The sequence below is a fragment of the Phyllostomus hastatus genome, unplaced genomic scaffold (genome assembly GCF_019186645.2).
Source record: "Phyllostomus hastatus isolate PE091 unplaced genomic scaffold, TTU_PhHast_1.1 phas_contig_1, whole genome shotgun sequence".
Taxonomy (NCBI): Eukaryota; Metazoa; Chordata; class Mammalia; order Chiroptera; family Phyllostomidae; genus Phyllostomus; species Phyllostomus hastatus.
In genome coordinates this window covers 30,158,474-30,179,387 of record NW_025333498.1, presented here as the reverse complement: position 1 = coordinate 30,179,387, position 20,914 = coordinate 30,158,474, and the positions used below count along the sequence as shown (strand labels likewise).

The following is a 20,914-nucleotide window of genomic DNA, read 5'->3' as shown; positions in this document are numbered from 1 at the left end:
CAGGAACATTTCCTCTGCAATGAGGGTTGAGAGAGCCTCTCCTTCCAGAAGGAGGTTATACCTCAACCCTCTCTTGAAGGATTGAGTAGGAATTAGCCAAGCCAAGGAAGGTGGGATGGGTCTCAGCCAAAGCGACAGCATGAGCAATGGATGGAGTATGTAGAACTGTACCCAGCCTGGTTTTGGCCGGAAGCAGGGAACCCTGGGAAATGAGCCCAGAGACTCTGGTGTCTGTGAAGGTTCTGGTGCCTTGCAAGGTTGGAAAATCAAAATGTAAGGAAAAATGATTATATAGGGTTTAATAGCATTGTCAGGCATTTTTATAGTGCATAGTCTGATGAGATAAATGCCGCATCCATACAATAGAATGATCTGCAGATGTTAAAAGATGGTTTATATGTGATCTTAAGGAGAAACCTCCAAGGATATTTATTATTAAATGAAAACTATGTCAATGCATAGAGTATCTTTGGAAGAAGCATGTGTGAGAAACTACTCAAGGCAGTTGCCTTTGGGAGGGACATGGTGGTTGGGGACAGATAATAGCCCTGAGCTTTCCTGAAGACCCTTTGGTGCTGGTTGGCCATTTTCCCTGTGCGTGCATTTCTTTTAAGAAAAGAAAATACTGTAAAGAAGTGACTAATAGTGTGCATTGTCAGGTGAGCCGGAGACCAGCAGCAGGGAGTAAAAATAACCTGTGCTGCCGTGCTGTGGTGCTGTTGCGCGGAGTGCTCGGCTGTTCCGTACGCTGACAATAATGCCATTCACGGGGTGCTTAGAGGTTCCACTCTCACACACATAGTTTCAGCCGTAATTAATCACTTCCATCTGTGTTCTCATAGCAATTAAAATGTTTTAGGAGTTAGAAATGTTAAAATGATATACCATACAGTTTGGAAAGGGAGAGAATAGAATGATGTTTTTTCACTACAACATCCAGGATCTTACTTCCTTCCATTCTTTGCACATGTCTGTAAAAAATATGACTGTAACCAAAATATACATTACTTATAGGCTTTTCTGCTAAATGTGATTTCCTGCATTTTCCCTGGTGCTGTGTGATGGTTCTCCTTGACCTTTTGAATAGCTGCACTTCCGTTGGAACGCTGTGATTCCTTTACCTGAGGCTCCTGTGACGCACTCGGCTGGGGCTCAGGCGTTCTCCATCACTGCTGCTTGGTCTTCTGATATCTCTCTCTTTCCTGGCCCGGGGGGCTGGTGGCCTCTTTGTCACCACAGTGCAGGGCACAGGGAAATGGCTGAGCAGTATTTTTGAAGGAGTGGATGTTCCTCGTGGGCTTTACAACAGCATTTTATAATAGTGATGGTAGAAATGGGTCGTTTTCAGCCAAGGAAAGGGATTTAGGTTAGGCAGGCTTCTCAAAGTCCCACAGCAGCTACCTGTAAGGGGCTGAACTCAGCCATGAACTCAGTTCTAACTCCAGCCCGGCAGGTTTTCCATTGTTCTCAAAACCAGAGTTTCAGGAGGTCTTGATGGGGAAAGAGATCACTGGGTTTCATTTAGAGTGAGTGAACAGGATTTTGACCTTTTCATGAAATTGAATTGCTCTGGTGTGTTGAATCTGGTCATAAATGAACTGGGTTCAAACCCCAGCAGTATCTCTGACAAGTTGTATGACCTTGGGCAAATTCCTTAACATCTCTGGGTATGTGCTTCCCTCCAGTTAAGCAGGTCTAAAGTGTACGTGGGCGCCTGCCTGTCTCCACAGGGCTATCGTAATTCCCAGAAGGTTTTAAGATGGCACCTGGCACATGATAGGGGCTCACTGAATTTAACTTTTTTGTTGCTGGTTTGGTGAAAAAGGATAATACCAGTGTTGGTAAGGATGACGGGCAGATGAGGACTCTCACACAGTGTTGGGAGAACATGTGGGGATGGCTGTTGGGGAGGACAGCCCATTCATGTGCTGACTAAAACATGCCAGCTCTTTGGCCCAGCAATTGCAGTTCTAGAAATTTATGCAAAGGAAATAATTGTATAAACACATGAAGTTTTTTATACGCGCGTGTGCATGCGCTCGGGCAAACACACACACACACACACACACACACACACACACACACACACACACACACACATTCATTGCAGTATTGCTTAATAAGAAAAAGAAAAAAAGGGAAAACCAAATGTTTACCTCAAAAGGAGCTTGGGGAAAAACATTGTCACCCATGCAATGGAATGATAAGGAGCTTTGTACAGGGTGAGAGGGAGCTTAGGGGAGTGATGTGAAAAAGTGTCTTCTGTGTACTGTTGTTGAAAAATAGCAGCAGGTTATAGAATAGTATGCATGCTGTAAACACGCTTACGCTTTTCCTCCCCCTGCAAAGTCTGTATTAGGTATTGTTTGGCACATTGAAGGGCCTACCACGTGTAGGTTCTAGGCCAGGCCCCTTGAACTGTGTGTGTGTGCATAGGAAAAAAGTGTGACAGCTCTGTGGGTGGCAGATTTGGACAGTTTTTCCTATTTAAAACATTACTTTTATACTATTTTCATTATTTATATATTACTTTTATAATCCATATTTTAAAGAAACACAAAGTATCTTTCTCTACTCTAAAAAAATAAAAATATAAGTATTTCTGTTCTCTCCACCTCTAAATTTCAACCCTTAATCTTTCTTCTTAAATTTTTTAGAAGTTAATTACTAAAGTTCTCTTCTGTTTCTTTTCTAAGTAGAAAACAATGTCTTTTATCCTAAATTGCTTTTGCTCCATAGCAAACAGCACTGGAGTGCCTCCCGTGTGAAGGAGCACTCTGAGGGGCGGCACTGATGCTGCAAACATGGACAGTGTGGATTGGACAGTGTCTTTCTAAATCACTGCTTGTGAGACTAACTCATTTCAACATGAAAAACTCTTCAGGTGGTTTGGAAAAGTAACTCTGGTGTACTTGCCATACTTGGTTTAGCTTTCCAGGGGGATTTCTGTCTCAGGACAATGAGGAGATGAAAGTGTCAGTGGGTCCTAACCTTTTTTATTTCATAGTTTATAGGTCACAATAGAACTGTTGTTTTGTAGTTAAGAGCAGAAGCAGAACCTCTTTGGGGGGTGGGGCAGGGAGAATGAGTGGAAGCGTGAGAGAGATACAGAGACGGAGAGGGTAATTCGTTTTAGAACACAATTTAGATTCGTCCTTATGGGAGTGAAAAATAATCTGTCTGGATGTTCATGTCTCAATTTGAGATCTTCATAGAGCAAAAAAGTTGTTTTGAATATTTTCAGATTTGCAATCATTTTTTAAAACTTACATTAAGTTGTTTTATTTGTGGGCTTTGTAATATTATTTTGCTAAATCAGAAGTGGTTAACTATTGCATTGGGGCTTGAGAGTGTGCTTTTAGATTTTTAAATTTAATTCTTGGCATCACATATCAATTATATTGTAAAAGAATTATTTTGAGGAAAACTGATTACAGTTTTTTAGAAGCGATACCAAAGTTATCATCAAGTCTGCTTTTTAAGCTTGTTGATAACCTGTGACAACCATTGTAAGTGGAAAGGTGACAGGCAGGCTTGCAGCTGGGCAGAGCTGGGTGGGAATTTACGCTTTGCTAATTTTGAATCCAGTGGCCATTTATGGGGCTAATCCTTGCCTTGCTGGTGTGAAGACGAAGGGATAAAGTGTGTAAAACACCCACTGGCTTGTAGTTAAATGTTCAGCAAATGCTAGTTCCTCCTCTTCCCCGGGTGTGTTGTCCCTGTGATTGTGTAAGGTTGCCCTGTGGCTCTCTATGCATCTGACACCTGTGTGGGATCTGTTCTGGAGGTGGCTGGCTGGTGGGCACAGGGTTGTGCATTGAAGGTTACAACAAGCTGAGAGTTGGTCATTACTGCCATTGAACTTTTTCAGTGGAATGGATAATTACCACATTTGTTTGTGTTAATCTCTTTTAAAAAGCACTTTGTTTTTCCGTGGAGATATAGTGTAAATTCCAATGTAATATGCTAATCTTTGAAAACCCAGAGTTAGGCTCCATTATTATCAGACATTTGAGTGTTATCGGATCTGCAGAGGCTAACAGGATCCTATTAGGTAATCTTCCCCACACTCAGCCCCTGAGCCGAGGCAGGATTGTCAGAGGGCGGGACACTTTCATTGAAGCTGTCCCCGTGGCTGTCATTGTTTAAGGCTGACCTTGGGTTTTTATAGAATGGGATAATGAGGAGACTTCCAGGTGAATGGGTGGACTTATTAATACCCGCCTGCCCCAATTTACATCTTTCCTGTCCTTTAAGACTCCATCCTTGCCCTCCCTTTCTCAGGATGCTTCCCAGACAGCTCTCAGTTCCACTCCGCACTTCTGTCCGTGGTAAACATGTTAGCACAGGGGCCACTGTCTTCGCCTTTTACATGCTAGTGTCAGGTTGTAGGTGACCCCGGGGCAGCCACTATGCTTTTTTTGCTCATATTCTTTGCATCTTCTACCTAAATGTGACGTGGAGTCTGGTGCATAGCATCTGGTTTTGTTTCTTTCTCTTTGTCTGGTCTAGTACCTTCTGTCTTAGAAGAATCCTCTATAAAGTTACCCACACAGCAAACAGTCTTCTTTCCTTTAATCTTAATTAAAAATAAGACAGGAAGGAACTTAAAAAAGAATTTGTTTGGCGTGTGTCCTTCCTTCAAAGCTTTCTTTTCATAGACATATACATATACTGTGTATGTTAAATTATATGCTTTACTTTTTATTGTATGGTTTGCTGTCTTTTATGCACATATATGGTGCACGTTAACTCATATTATATGCATTCTACAAAGATTTCTAATGATTGCATGTATTGCATATTTCAGCCTATAGGTGTAACATAATTTTTAACTACTTATTATTGAATTTGAAATAACAATGCAATGAACATTCACTTTCTACAGTTATATTGAAAGACCTACAGCAATTAAACTGGGTTAAAATCAACCTAACATAGGAGTTTTAAAAAATAAACTTGTAGAATCTGTTTACTTTATTAGTATCCAGTAATCACTGTGGTCTGGAAATGTAGGTGTTGAAGGGTACACTCAGAAATGCGTTGAAGTAGTAAGGATAAAATAAAACATGCACACTATTAGCAATGTCAGATAAATAGACTACTTACTTGGGTAAAATAGGCAGTAAAGAACTTGAGCAGATAACCTAAGCATCCATTAGCAGATGAATGAAGAAAACAGAGTATATATAAACAATGGAATAATATTTAGCCTTAAAAAAGAAGGAAATCCCATCATTTGTGGCAACATGGATGAACCTAGAGGGCATTATGCTAAGTGAAGTAAGCCAGACAGAGAAAGACAAACAGTACATGTTATTGTTTCTATGTGGAATCATGAAAAAAAAAATCAAACTGATAGAAACAGTAGAAAAGTGGTTGCCAGAGACTGGGGGCGGGGGAGCTAGAGTGTTTGGTAGAAGGGTACAACTTGTAGTTATAAGGTGAATAAGGTCTGAGGACCTAACATGTAACATGTGACTAGTTCACAAAAACTGTATTGTATAATGTTATAGAATTTAAATGTACAAAGAAAGTGTAAATGTTCCCACCAAAAAAGTAGATAAATGAGATGGATTTGTTAATTAACTTGGGAGGAATCTTTATCCTTTCATAATGTATATATATTATCAAAACATCGCATTATGCACTGTAAATATCTTACAATTCTATTTGTCAGTGATATCTCAATAAAACTAGAAAAGAAAAAGGACTTTATGCAAGAACTGTATACAAATTAAAACAAAAAGTCGGAGAGGGGTGTGGGGTGGGGGCGGTGTGTGTCCCAGGGTGATTGCAGACTGTGACAAAGAATCTACCTGATTTACAAGGATGACAGAGCCTCAGCAAGGGGGCGAGGACAGAAGGCATGAACCTGAGTAACTTGGAAATAGTGTTTTGATCAGACACTGTGAGGCTAAAGGCAAAAGGAACTGTACATTTACACTGTACCCTAGTTGGTAAGGTAGTTTCTCATGGATGTATGGGATATGCATGTATTCAGGAGTCGAACAAATAAGTAAGTGGATGGTAGATGGTGAGAGCCAGCTTTCCCACGGTCGGAGAGGGAAGTCACAGATAAGCCAGGACAAGAGGCCACAGTGAGCCATACAGGATTAGGTTAGAGTTGGAGACATCAGTATGAATTTATGTTTAGCTTAATATAGATACAGAAATCACTGTAGATGTGTGGTGCATACACGGGTTTGTATACTTAGATGCCTTTCCTAGATCTGTCCATGGAGAGGGCTTGGAAGCAGTGACACCCAGAAGCAACAACACGCCAAGATCTTGGTTTCTAAACACCATTCTCCAATAAAAGTAACCAGGGATCCTGGGAGAAATGGGTAGTTATAGGCCCGGAGCATCTTATTTTGCCAGAATGTAAGGAAGTGCTCAAAGAACAAAGGATGTGGGCATGTCAGAGGACATAGGAACCAACCTCAGAGAGCTCCTAATAGTCAAAGTTGGAAGGATTTAAGCTACAATAAACAGTGTAGTACTGCATTATAACCCACAGTGTGAAATAAATACACATAAATATATATGGGGAGAAGAACTGTCTTCCTTATGGAAGAATTCCAAATAATTTATGTAGCTACTTACCCAGGTGCTAGGGATGAATTTCCGCACCTTATGTATGGGCTGAACTTAGTGACCCACTTCTCAAGAATAGAGTATGGGTAGGGGTAAAGGTAAAGTGACGGTGGAGAAACCCGACAAACCCTACTTTAACCAAATAATCATGGCTGACATCGCCAGCAGTAAGTCATGTTATTGGCATGTACCCTTAATATAACATGATGAGAAGGGCACTTTGTATCTGTGGTTTCCCCACCAAAACTCATAACCTCCATCTGACCGTGAGCAAAGCTTCATTCAGATTCCAGCTGAGGGACATTAGACACAGTAACTGACCAGTGTCCTCAGAACTGTGACCATCACGGAGAAGAGACCCACGAAGACTGCGGAGACACGGCAGTCCTGGATGTGGAGCCTGGAGCGGAAGAAGGATACTCGTTAGTGGAAAGACTGGTGAAACCCAAATGAAGTATGGAATTCAATTATTTTTTAAAAGACACTAAAAACATGTCCCCCCAATATTTAACTAGGAAAACACTCCCATGTAAAGTAGAAAGCAGTGTGCAGTAAATACCCACATGCACACAACCAAGAGTCTACAGTTCAGAGTTTCTGATCTCTGCTTTATTACATACCCACCTAGCTATCTACCTTACTTTAAAAACTATTTCAAAGTAAGTTGCAAACATCAAAATACATAATCCCCTTGCCCCTAAAAAATAAAAAACCAAAATCCTGTTTAAAACGTGTCACTTCTGCCACGGCTGCTGTCCAGCACCTACCAGGCACTCGGAGTTGGCAGTGTGTCTGTCGTTGGGCCCTGCTGAGCGGAGAGGAGGGATGAAAACGTGGAGGATGCAGGTCACGTGGCAGTTTCAGAGGTGATCAAGGATGTGTGTGAGTAGGGTACGTGCTTGACTGAAGTGGTTCTGTGCGTGGTGGGCATTGGGCCATTGTGGGGTCTGTGAGTGTTCAGGAACTAGCATCCATTCTCGCCCTGTGTTTCCAGTCCCTGCATTGGCATTAACCAATGTGGACTGCTTTCCAGATGGCTGGAAGGGCCAGTGCTGAGTGCTCGAACTGCTCATGCTTGAGCAGTTCTTTGGGGTGAGGGCCCCGGCCACTCTTCCCTCCCCTCTGGTCCTCTGGGAAAATACATAGAGCAGGAAGAGAGCTGCTTCAGCTCTTCGTGGGGGTGGGACTGATCAGCTCATCAATCAGAAGAGTGTGTAATTATCCGGAAGGGACAGAAATCACGCCCCGAAGCCACAGACTTGGGGAGTTGCCCAGAAGAGGACCTCACAGCTGCTAACAGTAGTCCTATTCAGCTTGGGTGCATAATGATTTTAAAACTAATGAGGAACCAAAGCTGGAGGCTGGGGACAAACACAAATATCTTGTTGACAGAGCAAACATCTAGATTTTGTCAGATAGGAAGTTGCTGAGGAAGGTCAGAGTGATGTAATGGTGTATGCCAAGCTTTCATCCTAAAACAGATGGGCCCTGAGGTACCATCGGCAGCTCCCTGGGGCCCCTCAAAATTACTTCCTATAAAATAAATCCTCGTAAGTTTGTTTCGAGAAATTAGTATAGAAACTGTACCTGAAGTAAAACTAAACAAAGGAACGAAATTTCTATTGGAGTTACCCACTTCCTCCTCCTCCCTTGCCTTATGAATAGATCTGAAACTTACTATTACGGTCAGTTTTCTTACTGAGCACTTGAGTATCGGCGCCTCCCCAGACAGCCGTCCGAAGTGAGCTTCCCTTTCTCCTCTTCAGCTTGGACAACACCTGACCCAGTGTCAGCTAGATATTTTTCATAAACTGCTTCTTTAGATTTTCTGTTTTCGTTGAAGAGGAAGTAGTGTTTTGTTTCTGTTTTTTTCTTTCATCAAAGGAGTATTTGTTCTGGGAAAAGGGGAAGGGATGTTTCTCAGCTTAGATCACAGGAAGAAAATGTATAGCATCATGTGTTAGTGGCTGATGATGAATTATAATTGGTCATGTTTTTAATAAAACATTTTAATAAAACACTTCAGGGCTGTTGCATTCATTCTTTGATTTATTCAATAGTTATTACCTCTCCCCCCATGTGCCACGCCCTGAGGATTCGTAATGGATCATGTAGCAGCCTCTCTTCCCAGGGAAGGACACAGAGGAAATGGCAAAGTGAGGAATCTGAGGAGGAATGAGGGTAGACTTCCTGGAAGAGGTGATTTTTGAGGTTCATTAAAGGGAGTAGCTAGGTGAGCAGGTGTGGGTTGGGCAGAGAGGACAGCTGAGGCGTGGAAGGAAGGTGAACTCTGTGTGTGTGTGTGTGTGTGTGAACAAGATGGGTAAGTGTGGTGGCAGTGTGGAATGCAGGAGGGAGCTGCAGGAGGGGCGGACGGGAAGGTTGGTTTGGAATAGCAGTGACAAGCAACCAGGGCTGTGCCTGTGGATGCGTGGTGGGTGAGGAGCAGGGAAAGCAAGTTGCAGTGTTAGAGTATCGGGCTTGCTGGATTGGTTTTCTGGGTTAAATGGGGGAAAGGGCATCTGCTAGAGCGGTGCTGAGAATGCTGATGAAAGACTGAGGTGGTCGTTGAGAATAGAAGGGACTTTTTTAGGGTACTGAGAGCCTTTCTGGATTAGAGACATTCAGATGTAGTGGCATCTCTCCATAAGCGGTGCGACTTCTCTTTGGGAACTTTGGGTCCAGGGTTCAGGTATAGGGAAGCAAAGTTGTGACATTAATTCCCACCGGTGAGACAAAAGGAGAGGGTTTCTGAGAATGGAGAGTGCTGGCATGGGGTGAGTCAGGTGATCAACAGTGGGGTCCACACTGCTAGGGAATGAAGAAGGGTACACACTCCAGGGAGTGAGGGGGGTGTCAGCACCACAGGGACAGGAAGTTATGGTCAGCGAGTAAGACCATTGGATGGTGCCCTCTGACTCTAAGGCATGGCCTGGGAATGGCTGACTAGGATCAGGAGCCAAGGATTAGAGGCTCAAGATCAGTCAAGTGAGAGGAAGGGGAGGCACTAGGGGCTGTGTGCTAGGCCCCACTCTCAGGGCTTCAAACTGTGAATAGGTGCAGTGATTACCCCCATTTATAGGTGAGGAAAGTTAACCTCCAGAGAGCTTAAGTAATGCTCAAGGTCACAGAGTTAATAAATAATGGAATTCTAGTCTGGGGTGTCCAGGCCCCTCCACCCACCTCCTCCCTCACCCCTGTGCTCTTGTTTCTTTAGGAGCTGACCTCTGGCTAAGGAGAAAATTGTGAACGAAGTCCCTTCCCCCTTTTTTTCCTGGTGAACAGAAGTTACCAAAAATAGGTAGGTGACAGAATTTTGAGAGTCTCAAAGGAGGATGAATTTTTATATAAGGTTGGAAGGGAATGGGCTCAGCCAGCACCTCCCAGTGGAGAGAGGCCCTGCCAAAAGGGGTGAGATGGATGGCAACTAGTGTTTAATGGATACAGTTTTGGTTTAGGAAGCTAAGGAAGTACCAGAGATGGACGGTGGTGATGATTGTACAACAGTGTGAATGGACTTAATGCCACCAAAGTGTATGCTTGCTAAAGTGATACATTTTACATTGTATATATTTTTACTACAGTAAATAATTAAAAGGAATGGAGGGAAAATGACGTTACCATTATGAAACATTTTTCTGGCACAGAATGGGCATTTATTAAATATATGAATGTATGCTGGGTTTTGCTAAATGCTTTATGTGTACTTTTAACTTATTGGTCACTTTCAGGGATAAACCCTACTGGACAGATGAGGCATCTCAGGTTTGAAGAGATCAGTCAACTTGCCCAAGGTCATATACCCAGAAAACGGTGGATACTGTGCACTGCCAGAACCCCCGGCTCCAAAGCCTCTTCTAGTAACCCCTAGGGAATGTAACAAGGGAAGAAAGGTGGGGGGAGAGGGGGAGGGGTTGTTGGTAGAGGGAGGATTGCAAGAGGAAAAATGCTGGGTGAGGAGAGGAGAGTGGGGGCCGGGGAACAGCAGGACCACAGGGATGAGAGGTCAGATGCAAGGATGGTCCTCACGGGTCTGGACTGGGCATCAGCAGTGATGGGACTGGTGGAAGGTCCAGGTAAAACTGACCTGGTCTCAGAAGGAGGTTGGGAGCTCCACAGAAGCTTGAGTGCCCAGTATTGCGGGGTGAGGTGTCTGCTGTTTTCAGACAATCTTGTTGGTAGAAGATTCTTCCCAGATTTGGGATCCATGGTGGGAGAAGAGGCTAGAGTAACAGACAGCACAGAGATGGGGCTCAGTCTCTACCGGCTTTCTCATCTCCCTCCCGCTTTCCCTCCCAACTTCCCTTCCTCCCATTAAGTCTGAAATCAGCAACCTGATACTGACTTTAGGTGCATGAACACAGGGAGGAGGCGGTGGCAGTGGTGAGGAGGGTTGGCTATTTCTGATGCTGAGAGCAGACACTTAGGGGTGAGGTCAAATGGTGGCCAAGTCCCTGGCTTTGCAGCTCACCAGCAAACTGAAAACATTTTGCTGCTGATTTTCTTTCTTTTTAGCAGAACAGTATGAAATACATACATTAGGAAACAGACGTTTTTGAGGTTGTAACCCCAAAATCCTAAGGTGTATCCTGTCTCCAGGGGTGGCCAGTGACATTGGTGACCCCTGGCTGGAGAGGCGAGCCTGCTCAGATACTTAAATTCAGTGAGGTGCTTGTGAAGTGATCTAAACTGTTTATGAGGGAAGTGCTCTCTTAGGAGTTCCTGTTACCATTTTCCTCCATGTGTTTACTTTGGATCAGCAGAATTCTTTCCTTCTGCTAGTGGTTTTAGATTTAGCACTGAAAGGCTGCTTGAGCAGTGCTTTCTGGGTAACAGTGGTGGCCATGGAGAGCATGGCCTGTGGTTGTGATTAGATAATACTTTTGAATAAATAAAGAGATGTTCTCATGGCAGGTCCTGGCATGGGCAGCCTGGAAGCCGGCATTGCGGGGAATGAAGTTGCTCTGCAGTTAAACTTCGTAGCGGTCAGAGGCACAGCAGCTCCTCACCGTAGCCTCCAGGTGCAAAAGGCCCTGTATCAGCCTTGTCAAAAGTAGTCCTGTGAGGATCAGCAGGATGCTCTCCATTGAAAGTTCTTTACAGAACCCGGTTCCTGGCTGTGATATGTTTTACCGCCAATTGCTGGTTGGATCTGTAGAGCTTTGCATCAGTTCTTGTCAAGGAAAGGTAGAGAGTCAACATGCTTGCTGGCACCAAATTCTCATGAATCATTTACCTGCCTTCTCTGCTGTTTTTGTCTGGCTAGGAAACAGTTGGGGGCTAGGAAGTATAAGGCAAATGGGATTTCTCTTAAAATGAAAATAGGTCTAAGATAATACTAACTAAGGTAGCCCTTAGTTTGGGGAAATTATAAGGCTAACCTAATGAGTGGTTATCTTCTGGGCCAGGTGCCTTCCTGGTATTATCTAATAGGTTCCTTGAGAATAGGATCTTGTCTTTTGTTCACTTGAGAACAGGATCTTGTCTTTTGTTCTCCTCTCTATCCCCCAGCCAAGAACAGGGCCTGGGACGGAGCTGGATGAGCTGAACACAGATAAGGATTCTGAGGCACAGAGAGGTTACATTGCCTTTCCAAGGCCACACCGTTAATAACTGGGATTCCTTGACAGCAGGTAGATGAAGAAAGTGGAAGGGATGGAGAATAATGTCTTCAGAGCCTCTTCTTGGAAATAGTAAAGTTGTGTTGAGTTTTACAAAGTACATTTCCCTATTTATTAAAAATACTAAAGTTATAATTAATTTGATTAAAGTGAATATAGTATGATCTGATTTTATAGTCATAACACTATGAAGACTCAATGTGAAAAACTTAGAATAGTGCCTGTACTTTGGAAGTGCTTTATGTGTTTGAAATTTTTCTGAGTGTCATTTATTTTTAAAAGGATATTTGTTTACTTGGTTTTAATTTTCAAGTAAAGTGAAAAAATTTTTTTAAATTATGCAGTCTTTAAGAATAGACCTAAATGAGAAAATAGAGTTCAGCAATATAATAGGAAAGCCAAGTGCGAGGGCTGATTTTAGTAATAAGAATATTATGTTATCATTTAAACACTACACAAATATAAAATGTTATTAGCCAAACAACTAGAATGAAAGATTTTATTTTTTTAATACAGTTTATTGATTATGTTATTACAGTTGTCCCGTTTTCCCCCCTTCATTCCCCTCCACCCTGCACACCTTCTCCCACCCACATTACCCCCCTTTGGTTCATGTCCATGTGTCATAAGTTCTTTAGCTTCTACATTTCCCATTCTATTCTTGCCCTCCCCCTGTCTATTTTCTCCCTACCATCTATGCTACTTATTCTCTGTCCCTTTTCCCCCTCTCTCCTCTTCCCACTCCCACTCCCCTGTTGCTAACCCTCCATGTGATCTCCATTTCTGTGATTCTGTTCCTGTTCTAGTTGTTTGCTTAGTTTGTTTTTGTTTTAGGTGTGGTTGTTAATAATTGCGAGTTTGCTGTCATTGTACTGTACATGTTTTTTATCTTCTTTTTCTTAGATAAGTCTCTTTAACATTTCATTTAATAAGGGCTTGGTGATGATGAACTCCTTTAACTTGACCTTATCTGAGAAGCACTTTATCTACCCTTCCATTCTAAATGAAAGCTTTGCTGGATAGAGCAATCTTGGATGTAGGTCCTTGCCTTTCATGACTTGGAATACTTCTTTCCAGCCCCTTCTTGCCTGCAAGGTCTCTTTGGAGAAATCAGCTGACAGTCTGATGGGAACTCCTTTGTAGGTAACTGTCTCCTTATCTGTTGCTGCTTCTAGGATTCTCTCCTTCATTTTAATCTTGGGTAATATAATTACGATGTGCCTTGGTGTGTTCCTACTTGGGTCCAACTTGTTTGGGACTCTCTGAGCTTCCTGGACTTGCTGGAAGTCCATTTCCTTTGCCAGATTAGGGAAGTTCTCCTTCATAATTTGTTCAAATAACTTTCCACTTGTTGCTCTTCCTGTCCTCCTTCTGGTACCCCTATAATTCAGATATTGGAATGTTTAAAGATGTCTTAGAGGTTCCTAAGCCCCTCCTCATTTTTTTAAATTCTTGTTGCTTCCTTCTTTTCTGTTTGGTGGTTTCTTTCTTCCTTCTGGTCCACTCCATTGATTTGAGTCCCAGTTTCCTTCCTATCACTATTGGTTCCCTGTACATTTTCCTTCATTTCACTTAGTGTAGCCTTCATTTTTTCACATAATTTGTGACCATATTCAAACAATTCTTTGAGCATCCTGATTACCAGTGCTTTGAACTGTGCATCTGATAGGTTGGCTGTCTCTTCATCACTTAGTTATATTTATTCTGGAGCTTTGATCTGTTCTTTCGTTTGGGCCATTTTTTTTCTTGACACACCTGTTACATAGTAAGGGGTAGAGCCTTAGGTGTTCACCAGGGCAGGGCAGCCCACATCACTGTGCTGTGATGCTATATGTGGGGGAGGGGTCTGAGAGGGACAATGGCGCTTGCTCCGCTCTCTGTCGGACTTCAGTCCCTTTCGTCACTTCCCCCAAGCAAACTGGGCTCTTCTGGTGCTGATTCCCAAGTAGGTGGGTTTGTGTACATCCTGGGATCCTGTCGGTCTCTCCAATGAACTCTCCTGTGAGTCTAGGAGTCTCTCTCTGTGCCTCAACCCCCATAGGTGTTTTCAGTCAGTGTTTTGAGGCTCTATTTCCCTGCACTGGAACCTTGGGTTGTGTGGTCTGTCTCACTCCTCAGTTTTGTCTGGTTTATCTGCGTGCAAATATGGGACCACCTGGTCTGCCAGCCGCCTTGCCCACCATGCATCTCCATAATAGCCACCTTGCTGGGTCCACCAGCCGCTGCTTTGCCTGAAGCCCTCTCCAGCTGGCCACCTGAGCACCCCTCCTACCAGTCTGGATGAATGTATTTACTTTAACTCCTTGGTTGTTGGACTTTCATACAGTTCAGTTTTCTGTCAGTACTGGTTGGTTTTTTTTTGTTTCTAAATTTTTGTTGTCCTTATTTTGGTTGTGTAAGGAGGCACAGTGTGTCTACCTATGCTTCCATCTTGGCCGGAAGTCTAGAATGAAACATTTTAGTAAGAGTTGTCCATAGAGCACCAATAAGGTGTGTTAAAGGAAGTGTTATTGTTTAGCCCAGTAGTCTAAACATTTTTCACATAGCAGTCCCTCTCAGTAAAGTACTTTTTGCTTATACCTACAACATTGATATATTTATGAATTATAATCACAAATTGTTTACTAATAAGCTATCTACATTATAAAATGCATAAAAGTAGACATAAAAGAATGAGATAAGTAAACATGATTAGACAGTCTAATAATTTTCTTTCTAATCCAGGAGATCACCTTATACTCTCCTCTTTTTATCTGTGTTTGAAAGACTAAAAGTAATCCAGAAGGTTGGCACTTTTTGAAGAAGAGTTTGCTAGTTTTTTTGGAGTGGTATGTGGATGAGAAGTTGACAGAGAGGTAAACTATCAGGCAGATTGAGTGCAGGATGTTTTGGGGTGTAAGTTAGAAGGCTGTCCCTGGCCATCTGCCTGAACGTGCTGGGGAGGTGGGCCCAAACCACACTCCTGCAGATTAAAGTGTCCCTGCTAGAGTGGCCTGTGACTGATTATGTTGGACATGCCGAAGGGGAAGATGCAGTTCATGTACAAAGTATGCAAAATTGCCTTAAATTTGAAAGATATTTCAACTATTTGAAAGGAATAGACCTGAATGAAGTAGTAAGGAAGTCAAGTTAATTATTTGAAAATGAGAAAATGGAGATAAGGTGAAGTCACTGGACTTGACCTGGGTGAAAGGTGTGGGTGGATGGAGGGGGTCATGAGGAGGCCACTTTGCTCCCAACCCCCAGGAGAGACTAGGGTGGAGGCAGCTGAAGTCTCTGGAAAGGCAGGAGCAGACAGCCTGGAGTGGGCACTCATTGTCGATATTGTGGAATATTTGGTGCTACATTAGTCTGACTTTCCGAAAAAATTAACATTTTCTAAGATTGTCAAATACTTGACTTGTTTCTGGGATGAAAAGATCGCATGGAAGACTATGACGTTAACAGACTTCTGCTTGTGCCCCTGCGGAGCGTCTGTGGTAGCACTCCGAGGGGAAGACTTCAGCTGGGCGGCTTCGGTGCCCACCTCAGAGTGGTGGGCAGTAGTGAGTGTGAGTGCATTTGAGATGATGGTTGGGGTAGACTGATCATCTACAGTTTTTGTTGCTCTCTGGGACTGGGTTTAACTGCTGTGATAAGTTAGGAATTTCAGACGGATTTAGAATTTAAATGGTTGTTTCTGGAGGAACTAAAAGCAGACTGGAGAAATAAATGATAGATTTGGGCAAAGCGTCATTCGAGATTGTGCTCAACTATGTACTTAGTACTGTATGGAAAGTGGAACCAGACAGCATTTCCATAGTGATGGCATTTTATTGACTATCCATACATAAAATACGTAAGTGCTATTGGAGTATATTCAGCAGAGCATTTCACAACAAGAGAGGAAAAAACTTCTTCTGAGAATAGGTGGGCTGAATATTAAAGAACCAGTGGGAATAGCAAATATGGATCTTTATGGGTACCTTCTGTTTCCTTAAGAACTTCCTTAAAAGATGGGATACATTTTCTTACATGATAGTTATAATATCATTCAGAGAACACCCGTAGTAAATATCCATGTCCTTAATTTTACATAAAAGAGTCTTAGCCACTTACATACATAACTGGTTGATGACTTTATGACCTCGATGGGCAGGGCAATCTGAGAAACTGTGATAGCTGGCAAATACTTAGACACAACAGGGATAGAATTAGAAACCGATAAAATAAGGATTGGGGGTTGCTGGGAGTCCTTGAGAAAAGTGACTGAACAAAGAGTGACTCATGGAAAAGTTATGCTGACTCCAGAAACATTACTCACTAGGGGAATGCAGCCATGTCCTTCCTAACCCTTTGAATGAGAAGTTGTGGGAGTGTTAGTCTCGGGCCAGGCCCATGGCAGGCGTGCCCATAAACCCTGCAGGTCCTCCTCACCATTGCTGGTACACGTGGCCCTGGTGCACAGATTATAATCTGTCAGTTCTATTTCAGGGATGTGGGGAGGAAACAACATTCAGAACTATGTGTTTGTAGAAATGAATGAAAACTTTTAAAGATTTTCTTTTGCTCTGCCCAGTTGCTTGGAGGATTGTCCTGCATACTAAAAGGCTGCAGGTTTGATTCCTGGTCAGGGCACGTACCTAGGTTGTGAGTTTGATCCCCAGTTGAGATGTCTGTAGGAGGCAACTGATAGATGTTTTTCTCTCATACCAGTATCTCTGTCTCTCAAAATTTTTTTTTTGTCTACTTCTGAGTGACCTTTGACAGATGGCACTGGCTCACACTGGGTCTCAATTTCCTCATTGAAAGGTGAAAGAAAGGTTTATTGGAATAACCTCCTCGAGCCCCTTCTGGTTCTATGTGAGAGTGTCCATTGAACAGATGGAGGTGGGAGGTGGCGTTTGTTGAACACTCCCTGCATGTGTGGCCCGGGTACAGTATGTGCAGGAGTTAATCCACATTATTTCATTCACTGTAAACCACACATATGAGGTGGACACATCACTATTTCCATTTTACAAATGAGGGAGTAACATGGAAGAGTTCCCTCAGCTGCCACGAGGTGAGTGGCTGAGCTGGAATACGATGAGAAGCGGTCATAATAATAATAATAGCAGTGATTCATCTGCTAGTATGTTTTGAATGAAATCAGAAAAAGTCAGTGTGGTGGGTATTAGAATTGTTCTATTTTCTCAGTGGTTACTTAGAAGTAAAACAAGCTTTTAAAAATAGCAAGATATTTAAAAAATATCAAGATACTAAGTTCTACCCCTCAAAGAGGAAAAACTAATTTTTTTCATTACTGGGATTTGGGGTGGGGGGGCAGTAAATGACACCTCAGGTTTTCCTGCCATCCTGAGTTCTGAACTGGTTCTGATAGAGACAGGTGAAAGAATATGTCAGGAATTCAAACTGCCCCTTCTTTGCTGAAAGACCTAATATTGGAGAATGTGACTGAACTATGTGTCAGCAGTGGGCTTCCTAATGGTGAATTCTAGGATAGTCAGGCCTGCCGGGCTGCTCACAGGCAATGCTGGGACATTGAGCCTTCCCCACATGGGGCCTATGCCCATGGAACCAGCTTGTTTAAGAAAATTGAAATGGCCCTCACAGGGGTGGCTCGGTTGGGTGTTGACCTGTGAAAGGAAAGGTCACTGGTTCGATTCCCAGTCAAGGCACATACCTGGGTTGCAGATTAGGTCCCAGGTCAGGGCTCATGTAAGAGGCAACTTGGATTGATGTTTCTCTCTTACAACAGTGGGAGAAGGTTTCTCTCCTTCTCTTTTCTCCCTACATTCCCCTCTCTCTAAAAAGAGCAAAGCCTTAAATGTGTACATCACATTTGGGCTAGCTTGGCACCCAAAAAGTGGAGTGGCTGGACTCCTGTCCCCAGGTTTGGTTCCCAAGCTGCAAGCGTAAGTCACTAGGGCATCTAGGAAGAGGTGAGTGAGAGATCCAGAGAGAGACCCAGATGGTAAACCAGGGAGGGCTGCTATCCACGTAAGAGGAAACAGGAACCGAATAGACCCCCTGCTCCACCCTCCGCCACCACCACTCTTTGCTCCCTAGCAATAATAAATGCTGTTTTCTTAAATTAAATTCTTTGAGTGATTTTAGAGAGAGAGAAACATCGATGTGTTGTTAAACCTATTTATGCATTCACTGGTTGATTCTCATACGTGCTGTGATGGGCGATCGACCCACAGCCTGGGTGTATCTGGACATGCTCCAACCAACTGAACTACTGGGCCAGAGCAGTAAATGCTCTTTTCTTTCCCAAGGCTAACAACATTCTGGATACATTGATTTTCTTCTATTTGAGATATTGTTTTTTTTTTTAAGAGTTAGATTGCGTTTAAAAACAAAACAAGAAAGCCATTAACCATATTGTTGTTGATGAGGCTGATACAGCTCTTGTTTCCATTTTAGTGGAAGTCAAAGTGAAATATTCTGCCATGTATTATTCACTCCATGTTCTAAGGAAGCTGCTGTAATTGATTGTGCTAATAGCAGTGACTTTCAGAAATGGAATTCAAACATATGCTATGGCACTTTCAAATACCTTGGTGCATCTAGATTTTTTTTGAGATATGGCAAATAGATGGAAAATTTCAGGTAAACAAAAACTGTCCCATTCTATATGGCTGATGAAGTCTCTGCCCTGCAGGAGACCCAGTTTTAAAGTTGTTCTCTCCCCTTACACGCTGTTTTTTTCCTAAGGGTAACGGAAGCTATTCAGACTGAAAATTACTGTGGGCAACTGGCTTGTCATTTTCTAAAGTAACATTTTTATTCAACAAGTATAACAAATTTGCTCAACTAAATTATTCATAGAAATTGCAAAACTTGTCATTTAGAGTGGATGTTGGGATATTCAGGTCATTTTGAAGGCTGTGGTTAAAAATAAAATGACCCAAATATATAGCTCTACTTTTTTAAGGGAGATTTAAGCTTTTAATTTTTGTTTGACATTGCTCCTAATTCTATTTCTATTGGGAATGTAAGTAGCTATTCTGTCAGGGTTCTAAAGAAAGACAATTTCTTCTTCTCTTTGGTCGTCTCTCATAGTCTGTGTGGCACCATTGCCAGCCAGGGTGGTCGGGTTCTCTGCCTTTTCTCCTGCACCAGGGGTAGATGTGCGAGTGACAGAGAAACTGGAGAAGGTGGTAAACAAAAGACTCCTCCAAGCAAAAGTTGAAGATGGATCATTGCTTGTTCTGATCACTTCTTTTTTACTTCAAGGGAAAAGAAGCATTTGAAATGTGAACTTGTCTCAGTCTGCTTTTGGGCAGTAACTGGAGCATAAAATGGTGGAAATCAATTATGTACTTAGGGAGAGGGAAGGGGCTGCCATATTGAAGGCGTGTTGTGTTCTGCTTTGTGGACTGAGCAGGGCAGTTATGTCAGATTGCTGCGGAGAGATTGTGTCCCAAGAGGGTGAGACACAGAGGATGACACGTCCTGATATGCCCAAACTTCACAGAACATGATAGTATTTATGAGGTACTTGCTCTTTGTCCGGGAAAATCATATCTTAAAATTCAGCCCTGCCATTTTGCTTGTTGGCTGATAAAGAATCTGATAAAAAAAAATTCTTGGCCCTGATTTATAGCAGTGTGGTCAATTTGCAATGTGTTGTATGTTCTCTGTGCCAGTTAGGTAGTAAGATCTTTGCAAGAGAGGCTAAAGAGGGCTGCAGATTTCTTCTGTGACCCACTGTGCCTGACACAGTGCTGACAGGATATGCAGCCTTCGTAGACTGGGGTGTTGTTTCATGTCTGCTTGGCAGGAGAGGCCCCCGAGGACTGCGCTGTGTCTGGTATGAGGCTACGTGAGGGGTAGATGGCTGTCCTAGTCTGTGAGGCAGCCCTAACAAAGTACTACAGGCAGGGTGGTTTAATCAACGGAAATGTCTTGTCTCACAGTTCTGGAGGCTGGAAGTCCAAGGTCAAGGTATGGGCAGGCTGGCTTTTTCTGAGACCTGTGAGGGGAAAATGTGTTGGAAGCCTCCCCTCTTGGCTTATACATGCCTATCTTTTTCCTGTGTCTCTTCATAGCAGCTTCCCTTTACCTGTGTCAGTCTCTGGGTTCAGAGTTCCTCTTTTTATAAGGACACCAGTCACACTGTATTAGGGCCCATCCTAATGGCCTGATTTTACCTTGATTGCCTCTGTTCAAAGACCCTATTTCCAAATAAAATCACATCCTGAGGTACAGGGGTTGGTATGGGAGTTGGGATTCCAACATGAATTTTGAGGAGGACATGGTTCAACCCACAGCAGCAGCAGATCTGGGGTCACACTCTTTTTTGTCTCCTAATCCACTAACTTTCCCAGCTCTACTTACTATTTGTTGTTTGGTTTATGTGCAGCTTGGCCAGGGAAGGCCACACTTCCTACTCACAGAAACAACAACCCCTCTCGAGTTCCCTGCCGTGCTCTGCTGCTTGTAGACTGAAGCCATTTCTCAGATGGAGATAGTTTTGCTTGAGGCTGTTTTTTTTTGTTTGTTTTTTTTTGTTTTTTTTTAGTGAGTTTGAAAAACATTTTTCTCCTCCTTTGATCCCTGGAATAGAAAAATACTTGTCATTTGATCTACACATTGGTACAAACTGTGCACTTTGCCTATGATCTTTTCCCTTTGTCTTTTTGGATTCTTTTTCTGTCCTAGCAAGGGAACGTTACTGCCAGTGTTTGAGGGTTTAACTAGAGGAC

General features: G+C 42.9%; 1 protein-coding gene across 6 annotated transcripts in view; it reads left to right on the top strand.

Annotated features, from left to right (window-relative positions):
- Positions 1 to 20,914, top strand: part of TANC1 (tetratricopeptide repeat, ankyrin repeat and coiled-coil containing 1) — a 224,223-nt gene that overhangs the window by 17,779 nt on the left and 185,530 nt on the right. For 4 of the 6 annotated variants that reach the window (XM_045837884.1, XM_045838030.1, XM_045837666.1 and 1 more), the window contains exon 2: positions 9,815 to 9,898. The exons of the other annotated variants lie outside the window; for them this stretch is intronic. The gene's annotated coding sequence lies outside the window, so the exon portion shown is untranslated. The remainder of the gene's footprint in view (positions 1 to 9,814; positions 9,899 to 20,914) is intronic. 6 annotated transcript variants of the gene reach the window in all.